Source organism: Panthera uncia, chromosome A2, assembly GCF_023721935.1.
Source record: "Panthera uncia isolate 11264 chromosome A2, Puncia_PCG_1.0, whole genome shotgun sequence".
Lineage (NCBI taxonomy): Eukaryota > Metazoa > Chordata > Mammalia > Carnivora > Felidae > Panthera > Panthera uncia.
Window position 1 is genome coordinate 21,559,137 of NC_064816.1, and position 13,863 is coordinate 21,572,999.

At 42.0% G+C, this 13,863-nt stretch overlaps 1 protein-coding gene and 1 long non-coding RNA gene across 3 annotated transcripts in view; one reads left to right on the forward strand and one right to left on the reverse strand.

The window, feature by feature from the left end:
• CACNA2D3 (calcium voltage-gated channel auxiliary subunit alpha2delta 3) overlaps window positions 1-13,863 on the forward strand; it is an 895,877-nt gene that overhangs the window by 97,793 nt on the left and 784,221 nt on the right. The gene's annotated exons all lie outside the window — the stretch shown is intronic.
• On the reverse strand, window positions 2,428-12,890 carry LOC125929489 (uncharacterized). The gene is made up of 3 exons (XR_007459881.1): window positions 12,650-12,890; window positions 8,821-8,927; window positions 2,428-2,508 (listed from the first exon to the last, which is right to left on the reverse strand). It is a non-coding gene; the product is annotated as an uncharacterized LOC125929489 (long non-coding RNA).

A 13,863-nucleotide genomic window follows, 5' to 3' on the forward strand; every position in this document is an offset into this window, starting at 1 on the left:
GAGAATCCCAAGCAGGTTCCGTGCTGTCAGTGCAGAGCTGGATGTGGGGCTCAATTGCATGAACCATGAGATCATGACCTGAGCCAAAATCAAGAGTCAGGTGCCCCGCCGTCACCAGTCTTAAAAGAAGTTGTTTTTCTGAGCCAGCAAAGCTTGGATGAGGTGGAACTGACTTGCATGCTCTTTTTTTTTTTTTTTGACTTACATGCTCTTAGTCCAACTTTGTTCCAGGAGCTCTTTGTGGTTCTACTTTTATTTTGATTCGAAATTCATGCAATTTGGAGGATATCGTGTGACCTTTGTTGAGACTGTGTTTCTACCTTGTAGCTCAGACACCAGGGACAGTAGAATAGTGCACTTTCAGAACTTCCAGGGCACAAAGAGTTTAGGTCTGTTCTCCTGATTTTATAGATTAAAAAATGGAGACCTGTTCAAAGTTCTACATTTTGAGCTTTAACGGATCTCCCGTTTGGTTTCCTTACCAGGATGGGGCTACAGAAGCCTTGGGTTTAAAACCTAGCCCTGCCATTTAACTGGGTGTGATGTTATGGAGAGATCTGATTTCTGTGGGTTTTCATTTCATCATCTGTACTGTGGGATAATACTTGCCTTGAGAATCAGGCATCATGTACGTCGATCACCTAGCCCAGGGCACCACTAGATGGTGTTAAAGAGATTGAACTAATATTTATTGACTCTGACCAGATGCCTTGGTGAGAACCCGGGCCCTGTCTTGAGGAGGTGGCCACAGTGTAGCGGTGATCTCTTTATCAAGTTCATAAGGATTTGAGACTTAGTTCAAGTCCTTTTATTTCACACATGGAATTCAGACCTTGAAGTTGGAACCCTGAGGACCTGTGATCTATTTGACCTGCAATTTTATCCTGCCCCCACTGTTGCTCTCAGCAGGTCCCTACCAATTTTTACTAAGGTGTTCACGGTGGTGACCAGACGGTATCCTCATCATCTGGATTGAGAGATGGCAGAATCACTGTTTCGCAGCCGGGGAGCAGAGGTGTGGCATTGTGCATATGCTGTCGTGAGCGGAATCTGGGTTTTCAGTTTGAGTTTTCATATATGGGTTTCGGATATGCCAGGAGTGTATTGATACAGCAATATGGGGCTTAGCTGCTCTTCTTTCTACAAGGAGCTCACTTTATTTTATTTTTTTGAATACCTTGAGATCTTTTTAGAGGCCACGTGCACCTGAAGATTTGTGTGTCTCAGGCACCTCCAGGGCTGTGTGTTGCTCCCAACATGCCAGACCTTTCTTCGTGCTGTGTTGAAACATCAGGAGTGAATCAGACATTTCTTGGGCTAACACTGCTGCCAGCGGCCAGTCTGGGGAGACTTGATCCTCTTTCTCTCTTTTTTTTTGTGGGCCTTTTGTTCCATAACATGATTCTGTTTTACCGGGTATTTGTAAGGCCTGAAGGGCTAGTGATTTTCAGGATTTGAAAGTTATCGATAAGTTAAGGAAATCTGAAGGGTATGGAGTTGGCTGGATTCGTTTCTGTTTTTTTTTTTTTTTTGTTTCTTCTTCTTATGCTTTGTTGTGTTCATATGGCAGGAACCCAGTTATAAAAATGCCAGTTTTCCTCCTGAGTACCAGCTGCCTTGGCAAGCTTTTCCTATAATGCACCAAATTTACTGTTCTGGGATTCATTTTGTTCTACCTTGTTCAAAGTGCTTGCTTCGGTGGAGAGGGAAATTTTAATCATTTGGATGGCCGAAGATTACAGGTACCTCCCTTCCCTTTTTATCCTGATGTAACTTCTTGTCATCCATTCTTTGCCACTTCAACATATGACGCTTCTATAAGTGCCTTGTAGAAGGCACTCCAATCATGGTGAAATATTACACAAGCTGGAAGCTTTGTCAAAGGTAAGTTTAATTTTAAGCAAAAAAAAAATTATTTTTTTAATGTTTGTTTATTTTCTTTTTCTTTTGTTTTTTTTTTTTAATCTATTTTTGAGACAGAGAGAGACAAAGCATGAGTAGGGGAGGGGCAGAGAGAGAGGGAGACAAGAATGTGAAGCAGGCTCCGGGCTCTGAGCTGTCAGCACAGAGCCCAACGCGGGGCTTAAACTCACGGACTGTGAGATCATGACCTGAGCTGAAGTCATACGCTCAACCAACTGAGCCAAACAGGTGCCCCTATTTTATTTTTCTTTTTGAGAGAGAGAGACAGAGTATGAGTGGGGGAGGCACGGAGAACAGAGGGAGATACAGAATCTGAAGCAGGCTCCAGGCTCTGAGCTGACAGCACAGAGCCCAACGCGGGGCTTGAACCCACAAACCATGAGATCATGACCTGAGCTGAAGTCGGATGCTTAACCGACTGAGCCACCCAGGTGCCCCATAAAAAAAAAAAATTATTTTACATGTGATCAAATAAGAAGAAAAAATCAGGCCTACTCACAGGGCTGACTGTAAGATGGTTTAATTGTTTCCTTTGCCTTGTGGTTTAAAGTATTTTTAACCTATTAGTGTTCCCAGTTTCTGCTCCTAAAAACAAACATGAGTTTAAAAGATAGTATAGTTATATTGTAGGGAAATTATGCCAGATTTCATTTTTTTCCCTCCGTTCTTGCCAGTGTAGTATTTATTCGTCCCTTCTTTGGGCTCCCCAAAAGATGAAGACCCAAGAGTCTGTGAAATCCTCCTTTCTGACTGCTGTGGATTTAATTTGTTTTAAATGCTTATTTTTTGAGAGAGATACAGACAGAGCATGAATGGGGAAGGGGCAGACAGAGAGGGAGACACAGAATCCGAAGCAGACTCCAGGCTCTGAGCTGTCAGCACAGAGCTTGACATGGGACTTGAACTCATGAACTGCAAGATCATGACCTGAGCCGAAGTTGGACACTTAACCGACTGAGCCACCCAGGTGCCCCTGGACTTAATTTTGTGTCCTCTTTTCCAAATTCGTGTGTTGAAGCCCTAACTCCCAGTGTGATAGTATTTGGGGCCTCTGGGAGGTGATTAGGTTTAGTTGAGGGTCATGAGGGTGGAATCCTTGTAGAAAGGAACCAGGAAGCCAGCTCATCCTCTCTCTGCAGTGAGGATATGACAGGATGGTGGCCTTTGCAAATTAGGATGAAGGCTCTTGCCAGACACTGAACATGCTGGCACCTTGATGTTGGCCAAACTGTGAGAAAAAGTAAGCAATCTCTGGTTTCTGCCACCCAATTTATAGTGGATTTCTGACTGAGACACTGATGTACCTTACTTGTATTCAAGAAGATGTTTCTCAGTTCTCGTAAGAATTAACTAAGCTGATACATGTTTAAATTGGTAAATTGTGAGGGTCGTTAATTTCTGAAAAGGCATAACAATTTTTGCACGTGATTTTTGAAGAGTATATCCTATGATCTATGAATGAAAAACTCATCGTAGCATGTAAATAGTTTCTGAGCCACAGCTAGACACAGGAGATTCTAAAGGCAAAGTCTGCCGGACTCTGTGGGAGACAGGTTGAAAATGTGGGGCTTCATTAAGCATGTTACACTTACAGCTCAAGAAAGGCAATAAATTTGTATGAGAGATTATTCAGGCCACATGTCACCTCCACAGTCTTATAAAATTCCTTCTATCTTGCCAGAGAATCCAGATTTGACATTTTTATTTCAACAATATTTTATACAGATAGATGTAGATACATCTCTTGGCAGGAGGAGGAATTATAAATGCTAATTCATTCCATTGAGCGGTAAACATTTTCTCTACTGCTTAATAGGACAAAATACATAAAGATTAATTAAATGATCTAAAATTTCCAAGCTTCTTTTTAATTGCATAAATTGAATCTCTTGCCAAAAGATACCCAGCTCTGGTAAACATGATAGATGGTGATGGGGACACATGGTGACTTGGATAGACTCCACTTCTGGATTCTGCCTGAGTGTGTTGACCACAGGTTGCGGTCTACAAACAATATCCACTCCACCAATGCATAAACCAGGGCTCGGTGGTCAGTGGTTTCATGTGATGTCTTTAGGGTGCTACCACACTGACGTGACAAGGGGGAATGCTCGCTGGTCAGGGGCGTAGGTCTCTAATTTGGCTGGAATGTCATAGATGCCCAAATATCTGCGTGTTTGTAAGGGTGTTAACCATTTGTTGAAATGCAGCATCTTGGTTGAGCGGAAGAAGTTCTTACGTCAGATTAAAAAGCCTGCCTCTGGTCCTCCCTCTGATAGCCAACCACGTGGAACCATAGATCCACCATTTGTGAGACGGGCTGTGTTACTTGTTTCAACCTTTTTCAGGGTAAAGATAGGGAGCCCTCTGAAGTGGGGACTGTCAGCACTCCTTGAGAAATCTAAAGCAGTTTGTTAGTGTGTTGGTAAGCATCTGCAAGAGAAGCAGGCCTTGTACTGGGCTAGCCTTTTTGCACATATATGTAACTAATATGTAGCTGTGTTGTAAGAATTCTTTTAGATGCTACTAGAATGCTATCCTGGAGCTGAAAGGGATTTCTGTCCAGTTTGTTCACCCATATATTTCCAGTGTGTAATAAAGTGCCTGGCATGTACTAATGGTTCCATAACATTTGTTGAATGAATGAATGAATGAATGAATGAATGAATGTTTTTCACAGGTATTACAGTGAATAGTACGTGATTTTGTCAAGCGCAAGGTTATAGGTTTCATGGTTATGGAGATATATTTGTTACATTTCTTTCTATAGAGACACTGCCTAATGTCAAGAAGCTGTATGATGAATGGAAGGAGTGGTCCTAGGGTGGGGTGGGAGGGGAATTCACATGAACTCAGGTAGCAGTGCCAAAGCTGTTGCCCTGGATGTTGACCCCTTGTCCTTGGCATACCTGGGGTTCCTTGTTCCTACATGGCATGACAGTGCCCGTCTCTTGGGTCCACTGCCTTGGTACTCGAGCACAGCATCGGATGTTATAGACTCATGTGAAGCATAGACATGTTTCACAGGAGTGACCTCCTCTGTGCTGTGGTGGGGGTGGCCTCAGCTTTGTAAATATGTGTATGTGTGTGTATATATAACACATAACGTCTATATAAATATTGATATTGATATTAATATAGATATGTATATGTATTGACACACACACACAGACACGATGCATGTGTTTGTTCTGACATGAAGAGCTCAGCTACGGAGTCAGTTAGAAGGTTCCAATTCTGGGTCAGCCATTTGCTTATTTCATGCTCTTGGAAAAGTTACCAAATCACTTGGAGCTTGGGGTTTTCAGCTATAGGGAGATGGTGATAGCACCTGGTTCATAGGGTTACTTTGAGCATTAAATGAGTTTGTGCATAAGAGGGTTTAGCAAATTGAGTGGTAGTACATATGAGAGTGTGCTAGTTGTCACTGTTCTTGTATCAGTACCACTTAGTGCAGGATTACTAGGAGCTGCGTCCTGGGCTTAGAGTCATACACACATAATCTTTCTTAATTTTTCTAGCAATACTATGAGGTGAATTTTTAAGCCCAGGAGGAAACATGTCACAAGTGATGAATTGCATGAGGATTTTTGTTCTTTGTTTTGGCCAAAAGAGCTTCCTTTCTAGAAATATCATATTCGGGCAATCTCTGACCCCCACCCCCGCACCGAACATATTCCCCCACCCTGCCTTGCGCTCAAGGTCTGTTCTTTTCACATCAGTTTTTTTGGATTTTTCCCTGTGTGGCTCTACATAAATCTTTTCTTAATACTGAATAGCTTATTTTTTGGAATGCAGATGTAGAACACATGGGCATTTTGATTTACGATAGCACAAGATGCAGACTTCAAGTTATGTAATTAGGGTACAGAGCCGTGTTGCAGTCCATGCCCTCATTGTTTGCAAAGTCTCATGCCAATCAGTTTGCCTTGGAGTCAGTCTGATCCTCTCTGGATGCTGGCTCTCCGCACAATGCTGGACTGATGAGATAAACCTAACCACCATCTCTGCTCCCCAGGAGCTGTCAGTCAAACAGTTCCACTCAACATCATGACACTCAACCTAGTGAATGATTGGATAGTGCTAGAAAGACAAATGCAGTAGGTTAAGGCGAGGGAGAGTGGTGGGGGTGTGTTCAGGAAGGTTCTCTGGTGAGGCATTGGAATGGAGATTGGGTGTCCTTTCATTTGCTCCAATTTTCTCCTTAACACTTAAGACCACCTGCCATTTTTCTGTTGCCCCACACATCCCCATGGAATGTCAAATCTGAGAACAGGACCTTAGTCTATGAGCATTTTACTCTTTGTTTTAAATTTATTCAATATCTATCTATCTATCTATCTATCTATCTATTTATTTAGAGAGCACAAATCAGGGAAGGGCAGGGGGAGAGAGGGAGAGAGAATCCCTGTCAATGTGGAGCCAGATGTGGGGCTCAAACTCATGAACTGTGAGATCATAACCTGAGCTGGTCAGAGGCTTAACCAACTGAGCCACCCAGGTGCCCTGTTAGCATTTGCTCTTATATATCCCAGGTCCCAGTTCCTAGGCCAGCCCAATCCAGTGTGGAATGGGTGGTTGATAAAGGGAGCCAGTAACTAGGAGGCACAGAATGATCATTTAAAGGCTGTGGACAGTGTATAAGAGGTTACCCATTAGACAAGGGTGAGCTCTACACAGAGGGTAGGGAAAGGCATTGTTGGCCACAGGATCAGCTTATCCAAAGGCACAGAGCCTGGAGACACCATAGGTGGATGTGTCCCGAGTGCGTATTTTTCAAGAGGCTGCCTTGCCATTTTGGCCTCTGTGGCCTTCTGCATCTTTGGAAACATGAAATGATACAGCACTGATTAAGGGCAGTGGCTCTTTGTGCTCTGTTTTCTGAAAGAGTGTGGGAATGTTTATTCTTTGGGACCAAATTCTCATAGCATTGAGAAAATGAGCAATTTGGACCTGGCGGGCTACTTGACAATCTAATCTAAGGAGGAGATCTGGATCCCTTCTCAGCTCAAAGAAAAGTTGGTAATCATTAGGAATGGAGGATTTAAATTCTCTGATTATCATACAGTTTGTTTTCCGTTGTCTTGTATAGCTGTGTAGACAGGGATTGGTTCTATTTAGAAGATTAAGGATGGGTTGACCATTGGGAAAAATAAAACTGAGCAGGTTTCTTTGAACATAAAAAAAAAATATCTATTCTACCAGGTCTTGGCTTCTAATACTGTTTCCCAATAAAAGGAACCGGGGCTTCTCGGAGAAATAGAAGATTCTTGGACTGTGGCAGGGAATTCATACGATGAGTCTGGAGAATTTGCACTGTCAGAAAGTAATAAGCAAGTGCTCAAAACACAAACATAAAAACACAGTGGTGAGTATATGCCAAAGACACACAGGAGTCAACTGAAAGAGCTCCCAGTGGCCACACTGGAATAGTTTGAGTAACAAAATAAAGCAGTACTGGATTGCAATCTAAAAGATAAGATAAAGTAAAAGTAAAGTAAATAAATGATATGTATGAATGGCGGGAGAGACCAGTCTCCCATGTAGAAGAATTCAGAGTAATGTATGTAGCTACTCTGCCCTCAGGGAGGTGGAGCATAACTTCATTCCTCACATGTGAGCTATACATAGTGACTTCCTTCCAAGAGTACAGTGTAGACAGGGAGGAAAGAAAGAATAACTTTTCAGTGGAGAAACTTGGTCACCACCACCTCAGCCAGATAATCAAGGTGGGCATCAACAGTGATAAGTCACGTGAAGCGATAGCAACGACTCTTCCCATAACACCAGCCTGACCATGAGATAGACATCAGAAAAATCCCATCAGAATAACATTCTACAAAATGCCTGACCAGTACTCTATAAAACTGCCACGGTCATCAAAACAACGAAAGTCTAAGAGAGACTGTCACAGCCAAGAGGAACCCAAGGAGACGATGAGTAAATGTGATGTGATATCCTAGATGAGATCCTGGACCAGAAAAAGGACATTAGGTAAAAACTAAGGAAATCCGAATCAAGTGTGGATTTTAGTTAATAATAATGTATGTATATTGGTTCATTAGTTGTGACACATATGTCATGGTTGTATAAGTGAATAGCAATAGGAGAAACTGGGCAGGGAATGTATAGGAACTCTGTACTATCTTAGCATTCTATAATCCAAAACTATTCTAAGATAAAAAGTTTATTGAAAAATACCCATTAAGCTAAACCCTGGTTTATTGTCACTTTTGATTGAAGATCAGATGCCAAGTCAACAGGCCACTATATGTTCCTTAGATGAAGGTTGAGGGATGGCTTAAAAAACCTAGCTCGACTCTGCATGGAAATTGTCAGGGATGTGGAAACTTCTTGCCAGGACCGACTGGGTGACACTTAAAATAATTCAAACCTCATATGAAAGACCATTGTTCCAAGTGGGCCAAACCAAGCAGGCTGTACAACATAGTGGCTGAGCCACACTGTTGCTGGATTCAAATCCAGCCCTGAAGTATACTAGCCAAGGGATTTTTGCACAAGCGGTTCTAAACCTTGGTTTCCTCCTCAATGGAATGAATATCATGGTAACACCATATCATTGACGTTTCAGGGATGAAATGAAGGGGATGGTGTCTGTAAGGCACTTAGCACAGTTCTCAGTACTCATTAGCTGTCCTATAAATGGCAGTACTCTTGTTGCTGATAACTTTCTCTTTTTTTTAATGTGCAAAAAATATTCCATTAACACAGTCTGAGTGATTCTGCTTAATGGCAGTAGATGCTGCCAGTGGCTACTTTGATCTGATTTCAAGGGTAAGAGGAACTTCTTTCCTTGCAAAAATCTGTTATCAACACCTCTGTTTCCCCCTGGAAGAATTAATTATGTTAAATAACTTGTATTAAACATCACCATACCTCTTTCAAGCTGCTCATGTCCCTTGAAGGGATAACACATCTGGCATGAAAGGGCTTACAAGATTTGCTGTGCGAGAGAAACCGAGCTCACCGGGACCTTGGAACATCTGGAGAGGAGAAAAGGTTCAGAGAAGAGAGTGAAGGTGCCCCATTGACTTCCTAAATCCACCTACATCTGCCCAGGGATGGCCCCGTTGCTGTTTATCTACAATATTTTATATTTCCTGCTAATCAAGGTATACAAGAAGTTTGGATTTATCCAAGTTATACAAATGAAATGTAGGTCAAAAGCATTTTTATAGATTTTCATGGTAAAGATTAATCTTTACCCAAGCAGCTGGATCTCTGGAACTTGACTGTTACAAAGAGGAAAACCAGCTGACCCACCAAGACTTCATTTAATGGATTCAACTTTCTAATTGCCTTTTTTTTTTTTTTTTTGCCTCTCAGGAATTATTACATCAACATCTTTTACTCTGATTGAAAACCCGGGTGTTTCTGCTGTTGGCATGTGCTGCAGCAAAGCATGCTGGCTTTGGTTCACTCCCCCCTTGGCTGCATTTCCCAGCGTTTTTCCCTTTCCACTGCAGGATTCCTGCAAAGCCATAAGAGTTCAACACATTTTAATATATACTCTGTAGAAAAATAAAAATGGCTTCATGTGTAAATAGGGTTAGGAAATACAGAGTTAAGCCACATTAAGCAGGTTTCTTTACTTGCACACCTTTTCAGAGCCTTGACTTTCCTGATATACACCTTGGGAGTCTTTCAGAATGTGTGTGGTATGGCTCATCTCCAAACTCTCATGAAACCTATCTTCTTGCAGTGTCTGTTGAGCCTGATGCTGAGAGATCCGTGCTTTTAGGCGTATACTCAAAAAACACCATTCCACACTCTTTTTCAATTTATTTGCACTCATCAGACTTGTCTCTTTCTTTTTTGAATAACAACTAGTCACATGTAGCAAAATTTACATGCTATTAAATTTTCCTCATCATTTTCTCCATATATATACGTGTGTGTGTGTATATATATGTGTGTGTATGTATATAATTTTTAGAATAGCATACTTGAACTTCTGTAGAACTTTGGGGGGTTTATTTTAGTCACATAATCGCCTATATTGGCATTAGTGAGTTGTCAGTGATACGTGCATGTTAAGGAGGTGGAAGCAAATTGCTGCTGAACCCAGAGGTAGAGCAAATCACCTCGAATGATTATGCAAAAAATCCAAATTGTTTTCTTATGGCACCCCCACATTGTGGACTTACTTTAGTAGAAAAAAAGCTGAAAACATTGATGCATTTGCTAAGGTATTTTCATTTGTCTTCATAGACCTTCTTATTATTGGGGAGAAAACAGTAAATATCAAGACATCTAGTTTTTGTGGTGTCAGTTTTTATATGTGGCAGTACCTGGTGGAGAAGTGGATACAATTAAGCAAACATATCCTGCTTTTCTTTCTCATTCTTAAGTCTAAATGAATAAAAAAAAAAAAAAACAAACTATTTCAAGAGCTGTTGGGAAGACTGACACCAAAACATGAGGCTGTTACCTCCTTGTTGCAATCTGAACTGCCCACAATGGGTCCGACTGGGACCTGGTACAGTGATTCACATCAACTATCTTTCTTCCTGTGGCCCAAGGAAATTAATTTTCTTGTGCCTCCATAGTGTTGTTTACCAAAAACGTAAGCGACAGCACTCATAAGCCCATTTAAGGTCTTTAGATCATCTCGAATATTTTATTTCTCAGCAACTTCTAAACCAAAAGATGTGTTTATTGTTGTGAACCATAAACATATTGGGGCTGTGATGCTTATAAATTCATTATCAGTCCTTATTCCTAATGCTTGTCAAAATATTATTATTTGATATGTAAAAAGGAGTGGGTGTCTGGCTCCGTGACCAAAATATAGGACCCAAGGCAGTATTGGACAGTAATCATTGAGTCAGCTGAGTCCTAGCTCTGGGGCAGGGCGTGGCTTGGAGAGTGGTCAACACCTTTCAAAGGTTCTTGAAGAACAGGAAAAAAGTAGGGGTTGAATTTTTTTAGATGCTTTGCTTTCAACCCTATAAGAAAGAATGCAGTTACTGCATGAGTTAAGTGGGGAAATAAGTCAGTTAGTAGGTATTTATGGAGTAACCACTGTGCAAAAGGAAAGGTGTGCAGCAAGAAACCTAATGTCTCTAGCCTTTAGATATTTTGTAATTCAGACAGACAGATGAGATATAAACTCACTGACAAAGTCCATTGACAATATAAGATTCTCGAAGGATGCTGAAGCAGCCCCAGGTTTTCAGTAGCTGCACTAGAAAAGCATTTGTAGCAATGTGGATGGAACTGGAAGATATTATGCTGAGTGAAATAAGTCAGTCAGAGAAGGACAGATACCATGTGTTTTCACTCATGTGGATCTTGAGAAACTTAACAGAAGACCATGGGGGAAGGGAAGGGGAAAAAATAGTCACAAACAGAAAGGGAGGGGAGGCAAACCTTAAGAGACTCTTAAATACAGAGAACAGACTGAGGGTGGATGAGGGGTGGGGGAGAGGGAAAATGGTGATAGGTATTGAGGAGGGCACTTGTTGGGATGAGCACTGGGTGTTGTATGGAAGCAATGAACCATGGGAATCTACCCCCCAAACCAAGAGCACTCTGTACACACTAGCCAATTTGACAATAAATTATTTTAAAAATAACAACGAAAAAACCCCAAAACCAAAACCAAAAAGCTTTAGGATATGTGTGTTGTGGTTCTCATTGCTGAACGTGGAGTCCAAGTCCAAAGGGCTGGGTCAGAAGAAGGAAAATCACTGTATGCTGAAGAGGTGTGGGAAGGACAGGCGTGGCTCCACTGCCTGCCGTGGTTCAGAATGTAGAAAATCTGCCTGAAAAGCAGAAAATCTGAGCCTTGCTCAGAATAATGGCAAGGAGGTAATAGAGTATAGCGAGTAAAAACGAGGGCTTCAAGAAGGCAAACTATTGTGGCATTTGGGGCAGGTTATCTGAATCTCCAATCCTCCCTTCATTCAGTATTAAAGTAGGGATAGGGAAAATACAATACCAGCATAGTAACTACCAACATCGTTTCTATGAAATAGAATCAGATAATGCTTGTAGAAGAAAACAATTTTACCTTATGCTAGGCCTTGGGAAGGTCCCACTAAACATCAGCTGCTATAAGAATCAGTGTAAATGACACCTGTGGACTAGTATTTGAGGCCAGGAATAACGTTTATAGGATAGGGAATAGAACACATAGTTAAGGAACTTAATTTCTAATTTTTAAATCTAAAATATCCTTTTGGCATTTATGCCAGAGCTATCTGGAGCAGTCCAAGATGTTAAAGGGGCTCTTTATGTAAGAGGGAATCTGGGATGTTTAGTCCACCAAGATATGAGAAAAGAATTGACTAGTGATGATCATATTGGGTGGATTTTTTTTTCTTTTGCGTGAAAAAAAATCTAGACACGGGCCAGAAAGGGGGCTAGCAGATCCTGTAGGTTGGTTGTTGCAGGTCAGAACCTCAGCAGCTTAGGTTAAAAGATCAGCCACGATAAGCTAGTCTGTTTTGTTCCAGCCTACCCAAGAGAACAGTAATTACCAGATATAATAATGCTTGTCAAAGGCGGTTACTGAAAACCCTCTGCTGCTTCAGCATAATCAGAACGACAGAAGTTGCAGGATGATTTTCCTTGCGAGAAGCATCCACTCAGAATGCTAATTAGGTGAAGTACAAGGAATATGGATCAGCAGCTGAGCAATGCATTTCCCTCCAGTCAGTAAAGATGAGATAGGAAGTAGCAGAGGAAGAATTTGACTTACCTGATTTATGGTTCGTGATGGGATTCTATACATTGATTTCAGGCTCTTAATTCTTCTCATCTGTTGGCTCTGTAAAGAGATGCTTGGAGGAAGCACAGCACAGAGTAGACTGGCTTTTCCCTTGGAAACTTTGGAGGTGCTGTTATGCTTGGAAATACCTTGGTACAAAGAAAAAAAAATACATAAGGACCTGGTGCCAGTTGTTATCATCCAAGTCCCTGGAGAAAAGCTTTCTAAAAATAACGTTGGGAGTCTTTATTCTTTTATCCAGGTCTGCTTCCTGTAGGTGACCTCATAATGGCACTTGGATCTAGTGCCAAATGGGTCCAATAGCTGAGAGACAGCCCCTTGGGTCACTCTGTATCTTTGCTTTTATTTGCTGCCCAACATTCAGTTTCTAAGAAGAAGCTAAACATTTATCCAGAAATCTCAGTGCTGACTTGCACACGGCTATTGTCCAGGTGACCATGGCTGAGGGCCTCCTCCTTGCTAGGCACTAGCATAAGCACTTGAGAAGTAGAACTTCATATAAAACTCCTAGTATACTGAGCGATGGGTCCTATGCTGGCATGAGTACCTGTGTTAGAGAGGAGAAGAAGGAGCACAGTGCAGCCAAATGTGCTGCCCAAGCCCACATAGCTCCTGGGTTGTGGAACAGAGATTCAAACCCCGGCCACCTGACTCCAGAGTCCACAGTCTAAGAAAGGCTGTTAATCACCAAGGAGCTTTTGGGCAACTTTAAGATGAAGACATGGCCTGCAGAGCAGAGCCTGACCAAATTGGGCCTCACAGAGACCAAGCTGGGCACACCTGACTCAAACTTCACACAGGACCGTGGGCTGGTGTGACCTGTATGCTGGTCTCGTGGCTGTTTTGGAAGTGGGAGGTGGACAAAGTGGATGGCAGGCTGGCAATTTCTAGCAAGTTCCTGTGACAGAAGGTGCCAGTGTGGGGCAGTGATTAAGGGTTTGGCTTCTGGGGACACATGCACCCAGCTCCAAATATGGAGGGTACTGGTACCTGGTTAGCAGTTCCAAGACTTGCTTACTGTGTGATCTTGGGCAAGTTATGTTAACTTCCTAGGCCTCAGTTTCTCCATCCAAAATATGATAAGAGTACCTATGAAATAGAGTTGCTTTGAGGATTAAGTGAGAGAAAACATGGGAAAGCTGTTATGCAGGACCTGGAACATGGTAAGTGTGTGGTCAGTGGTG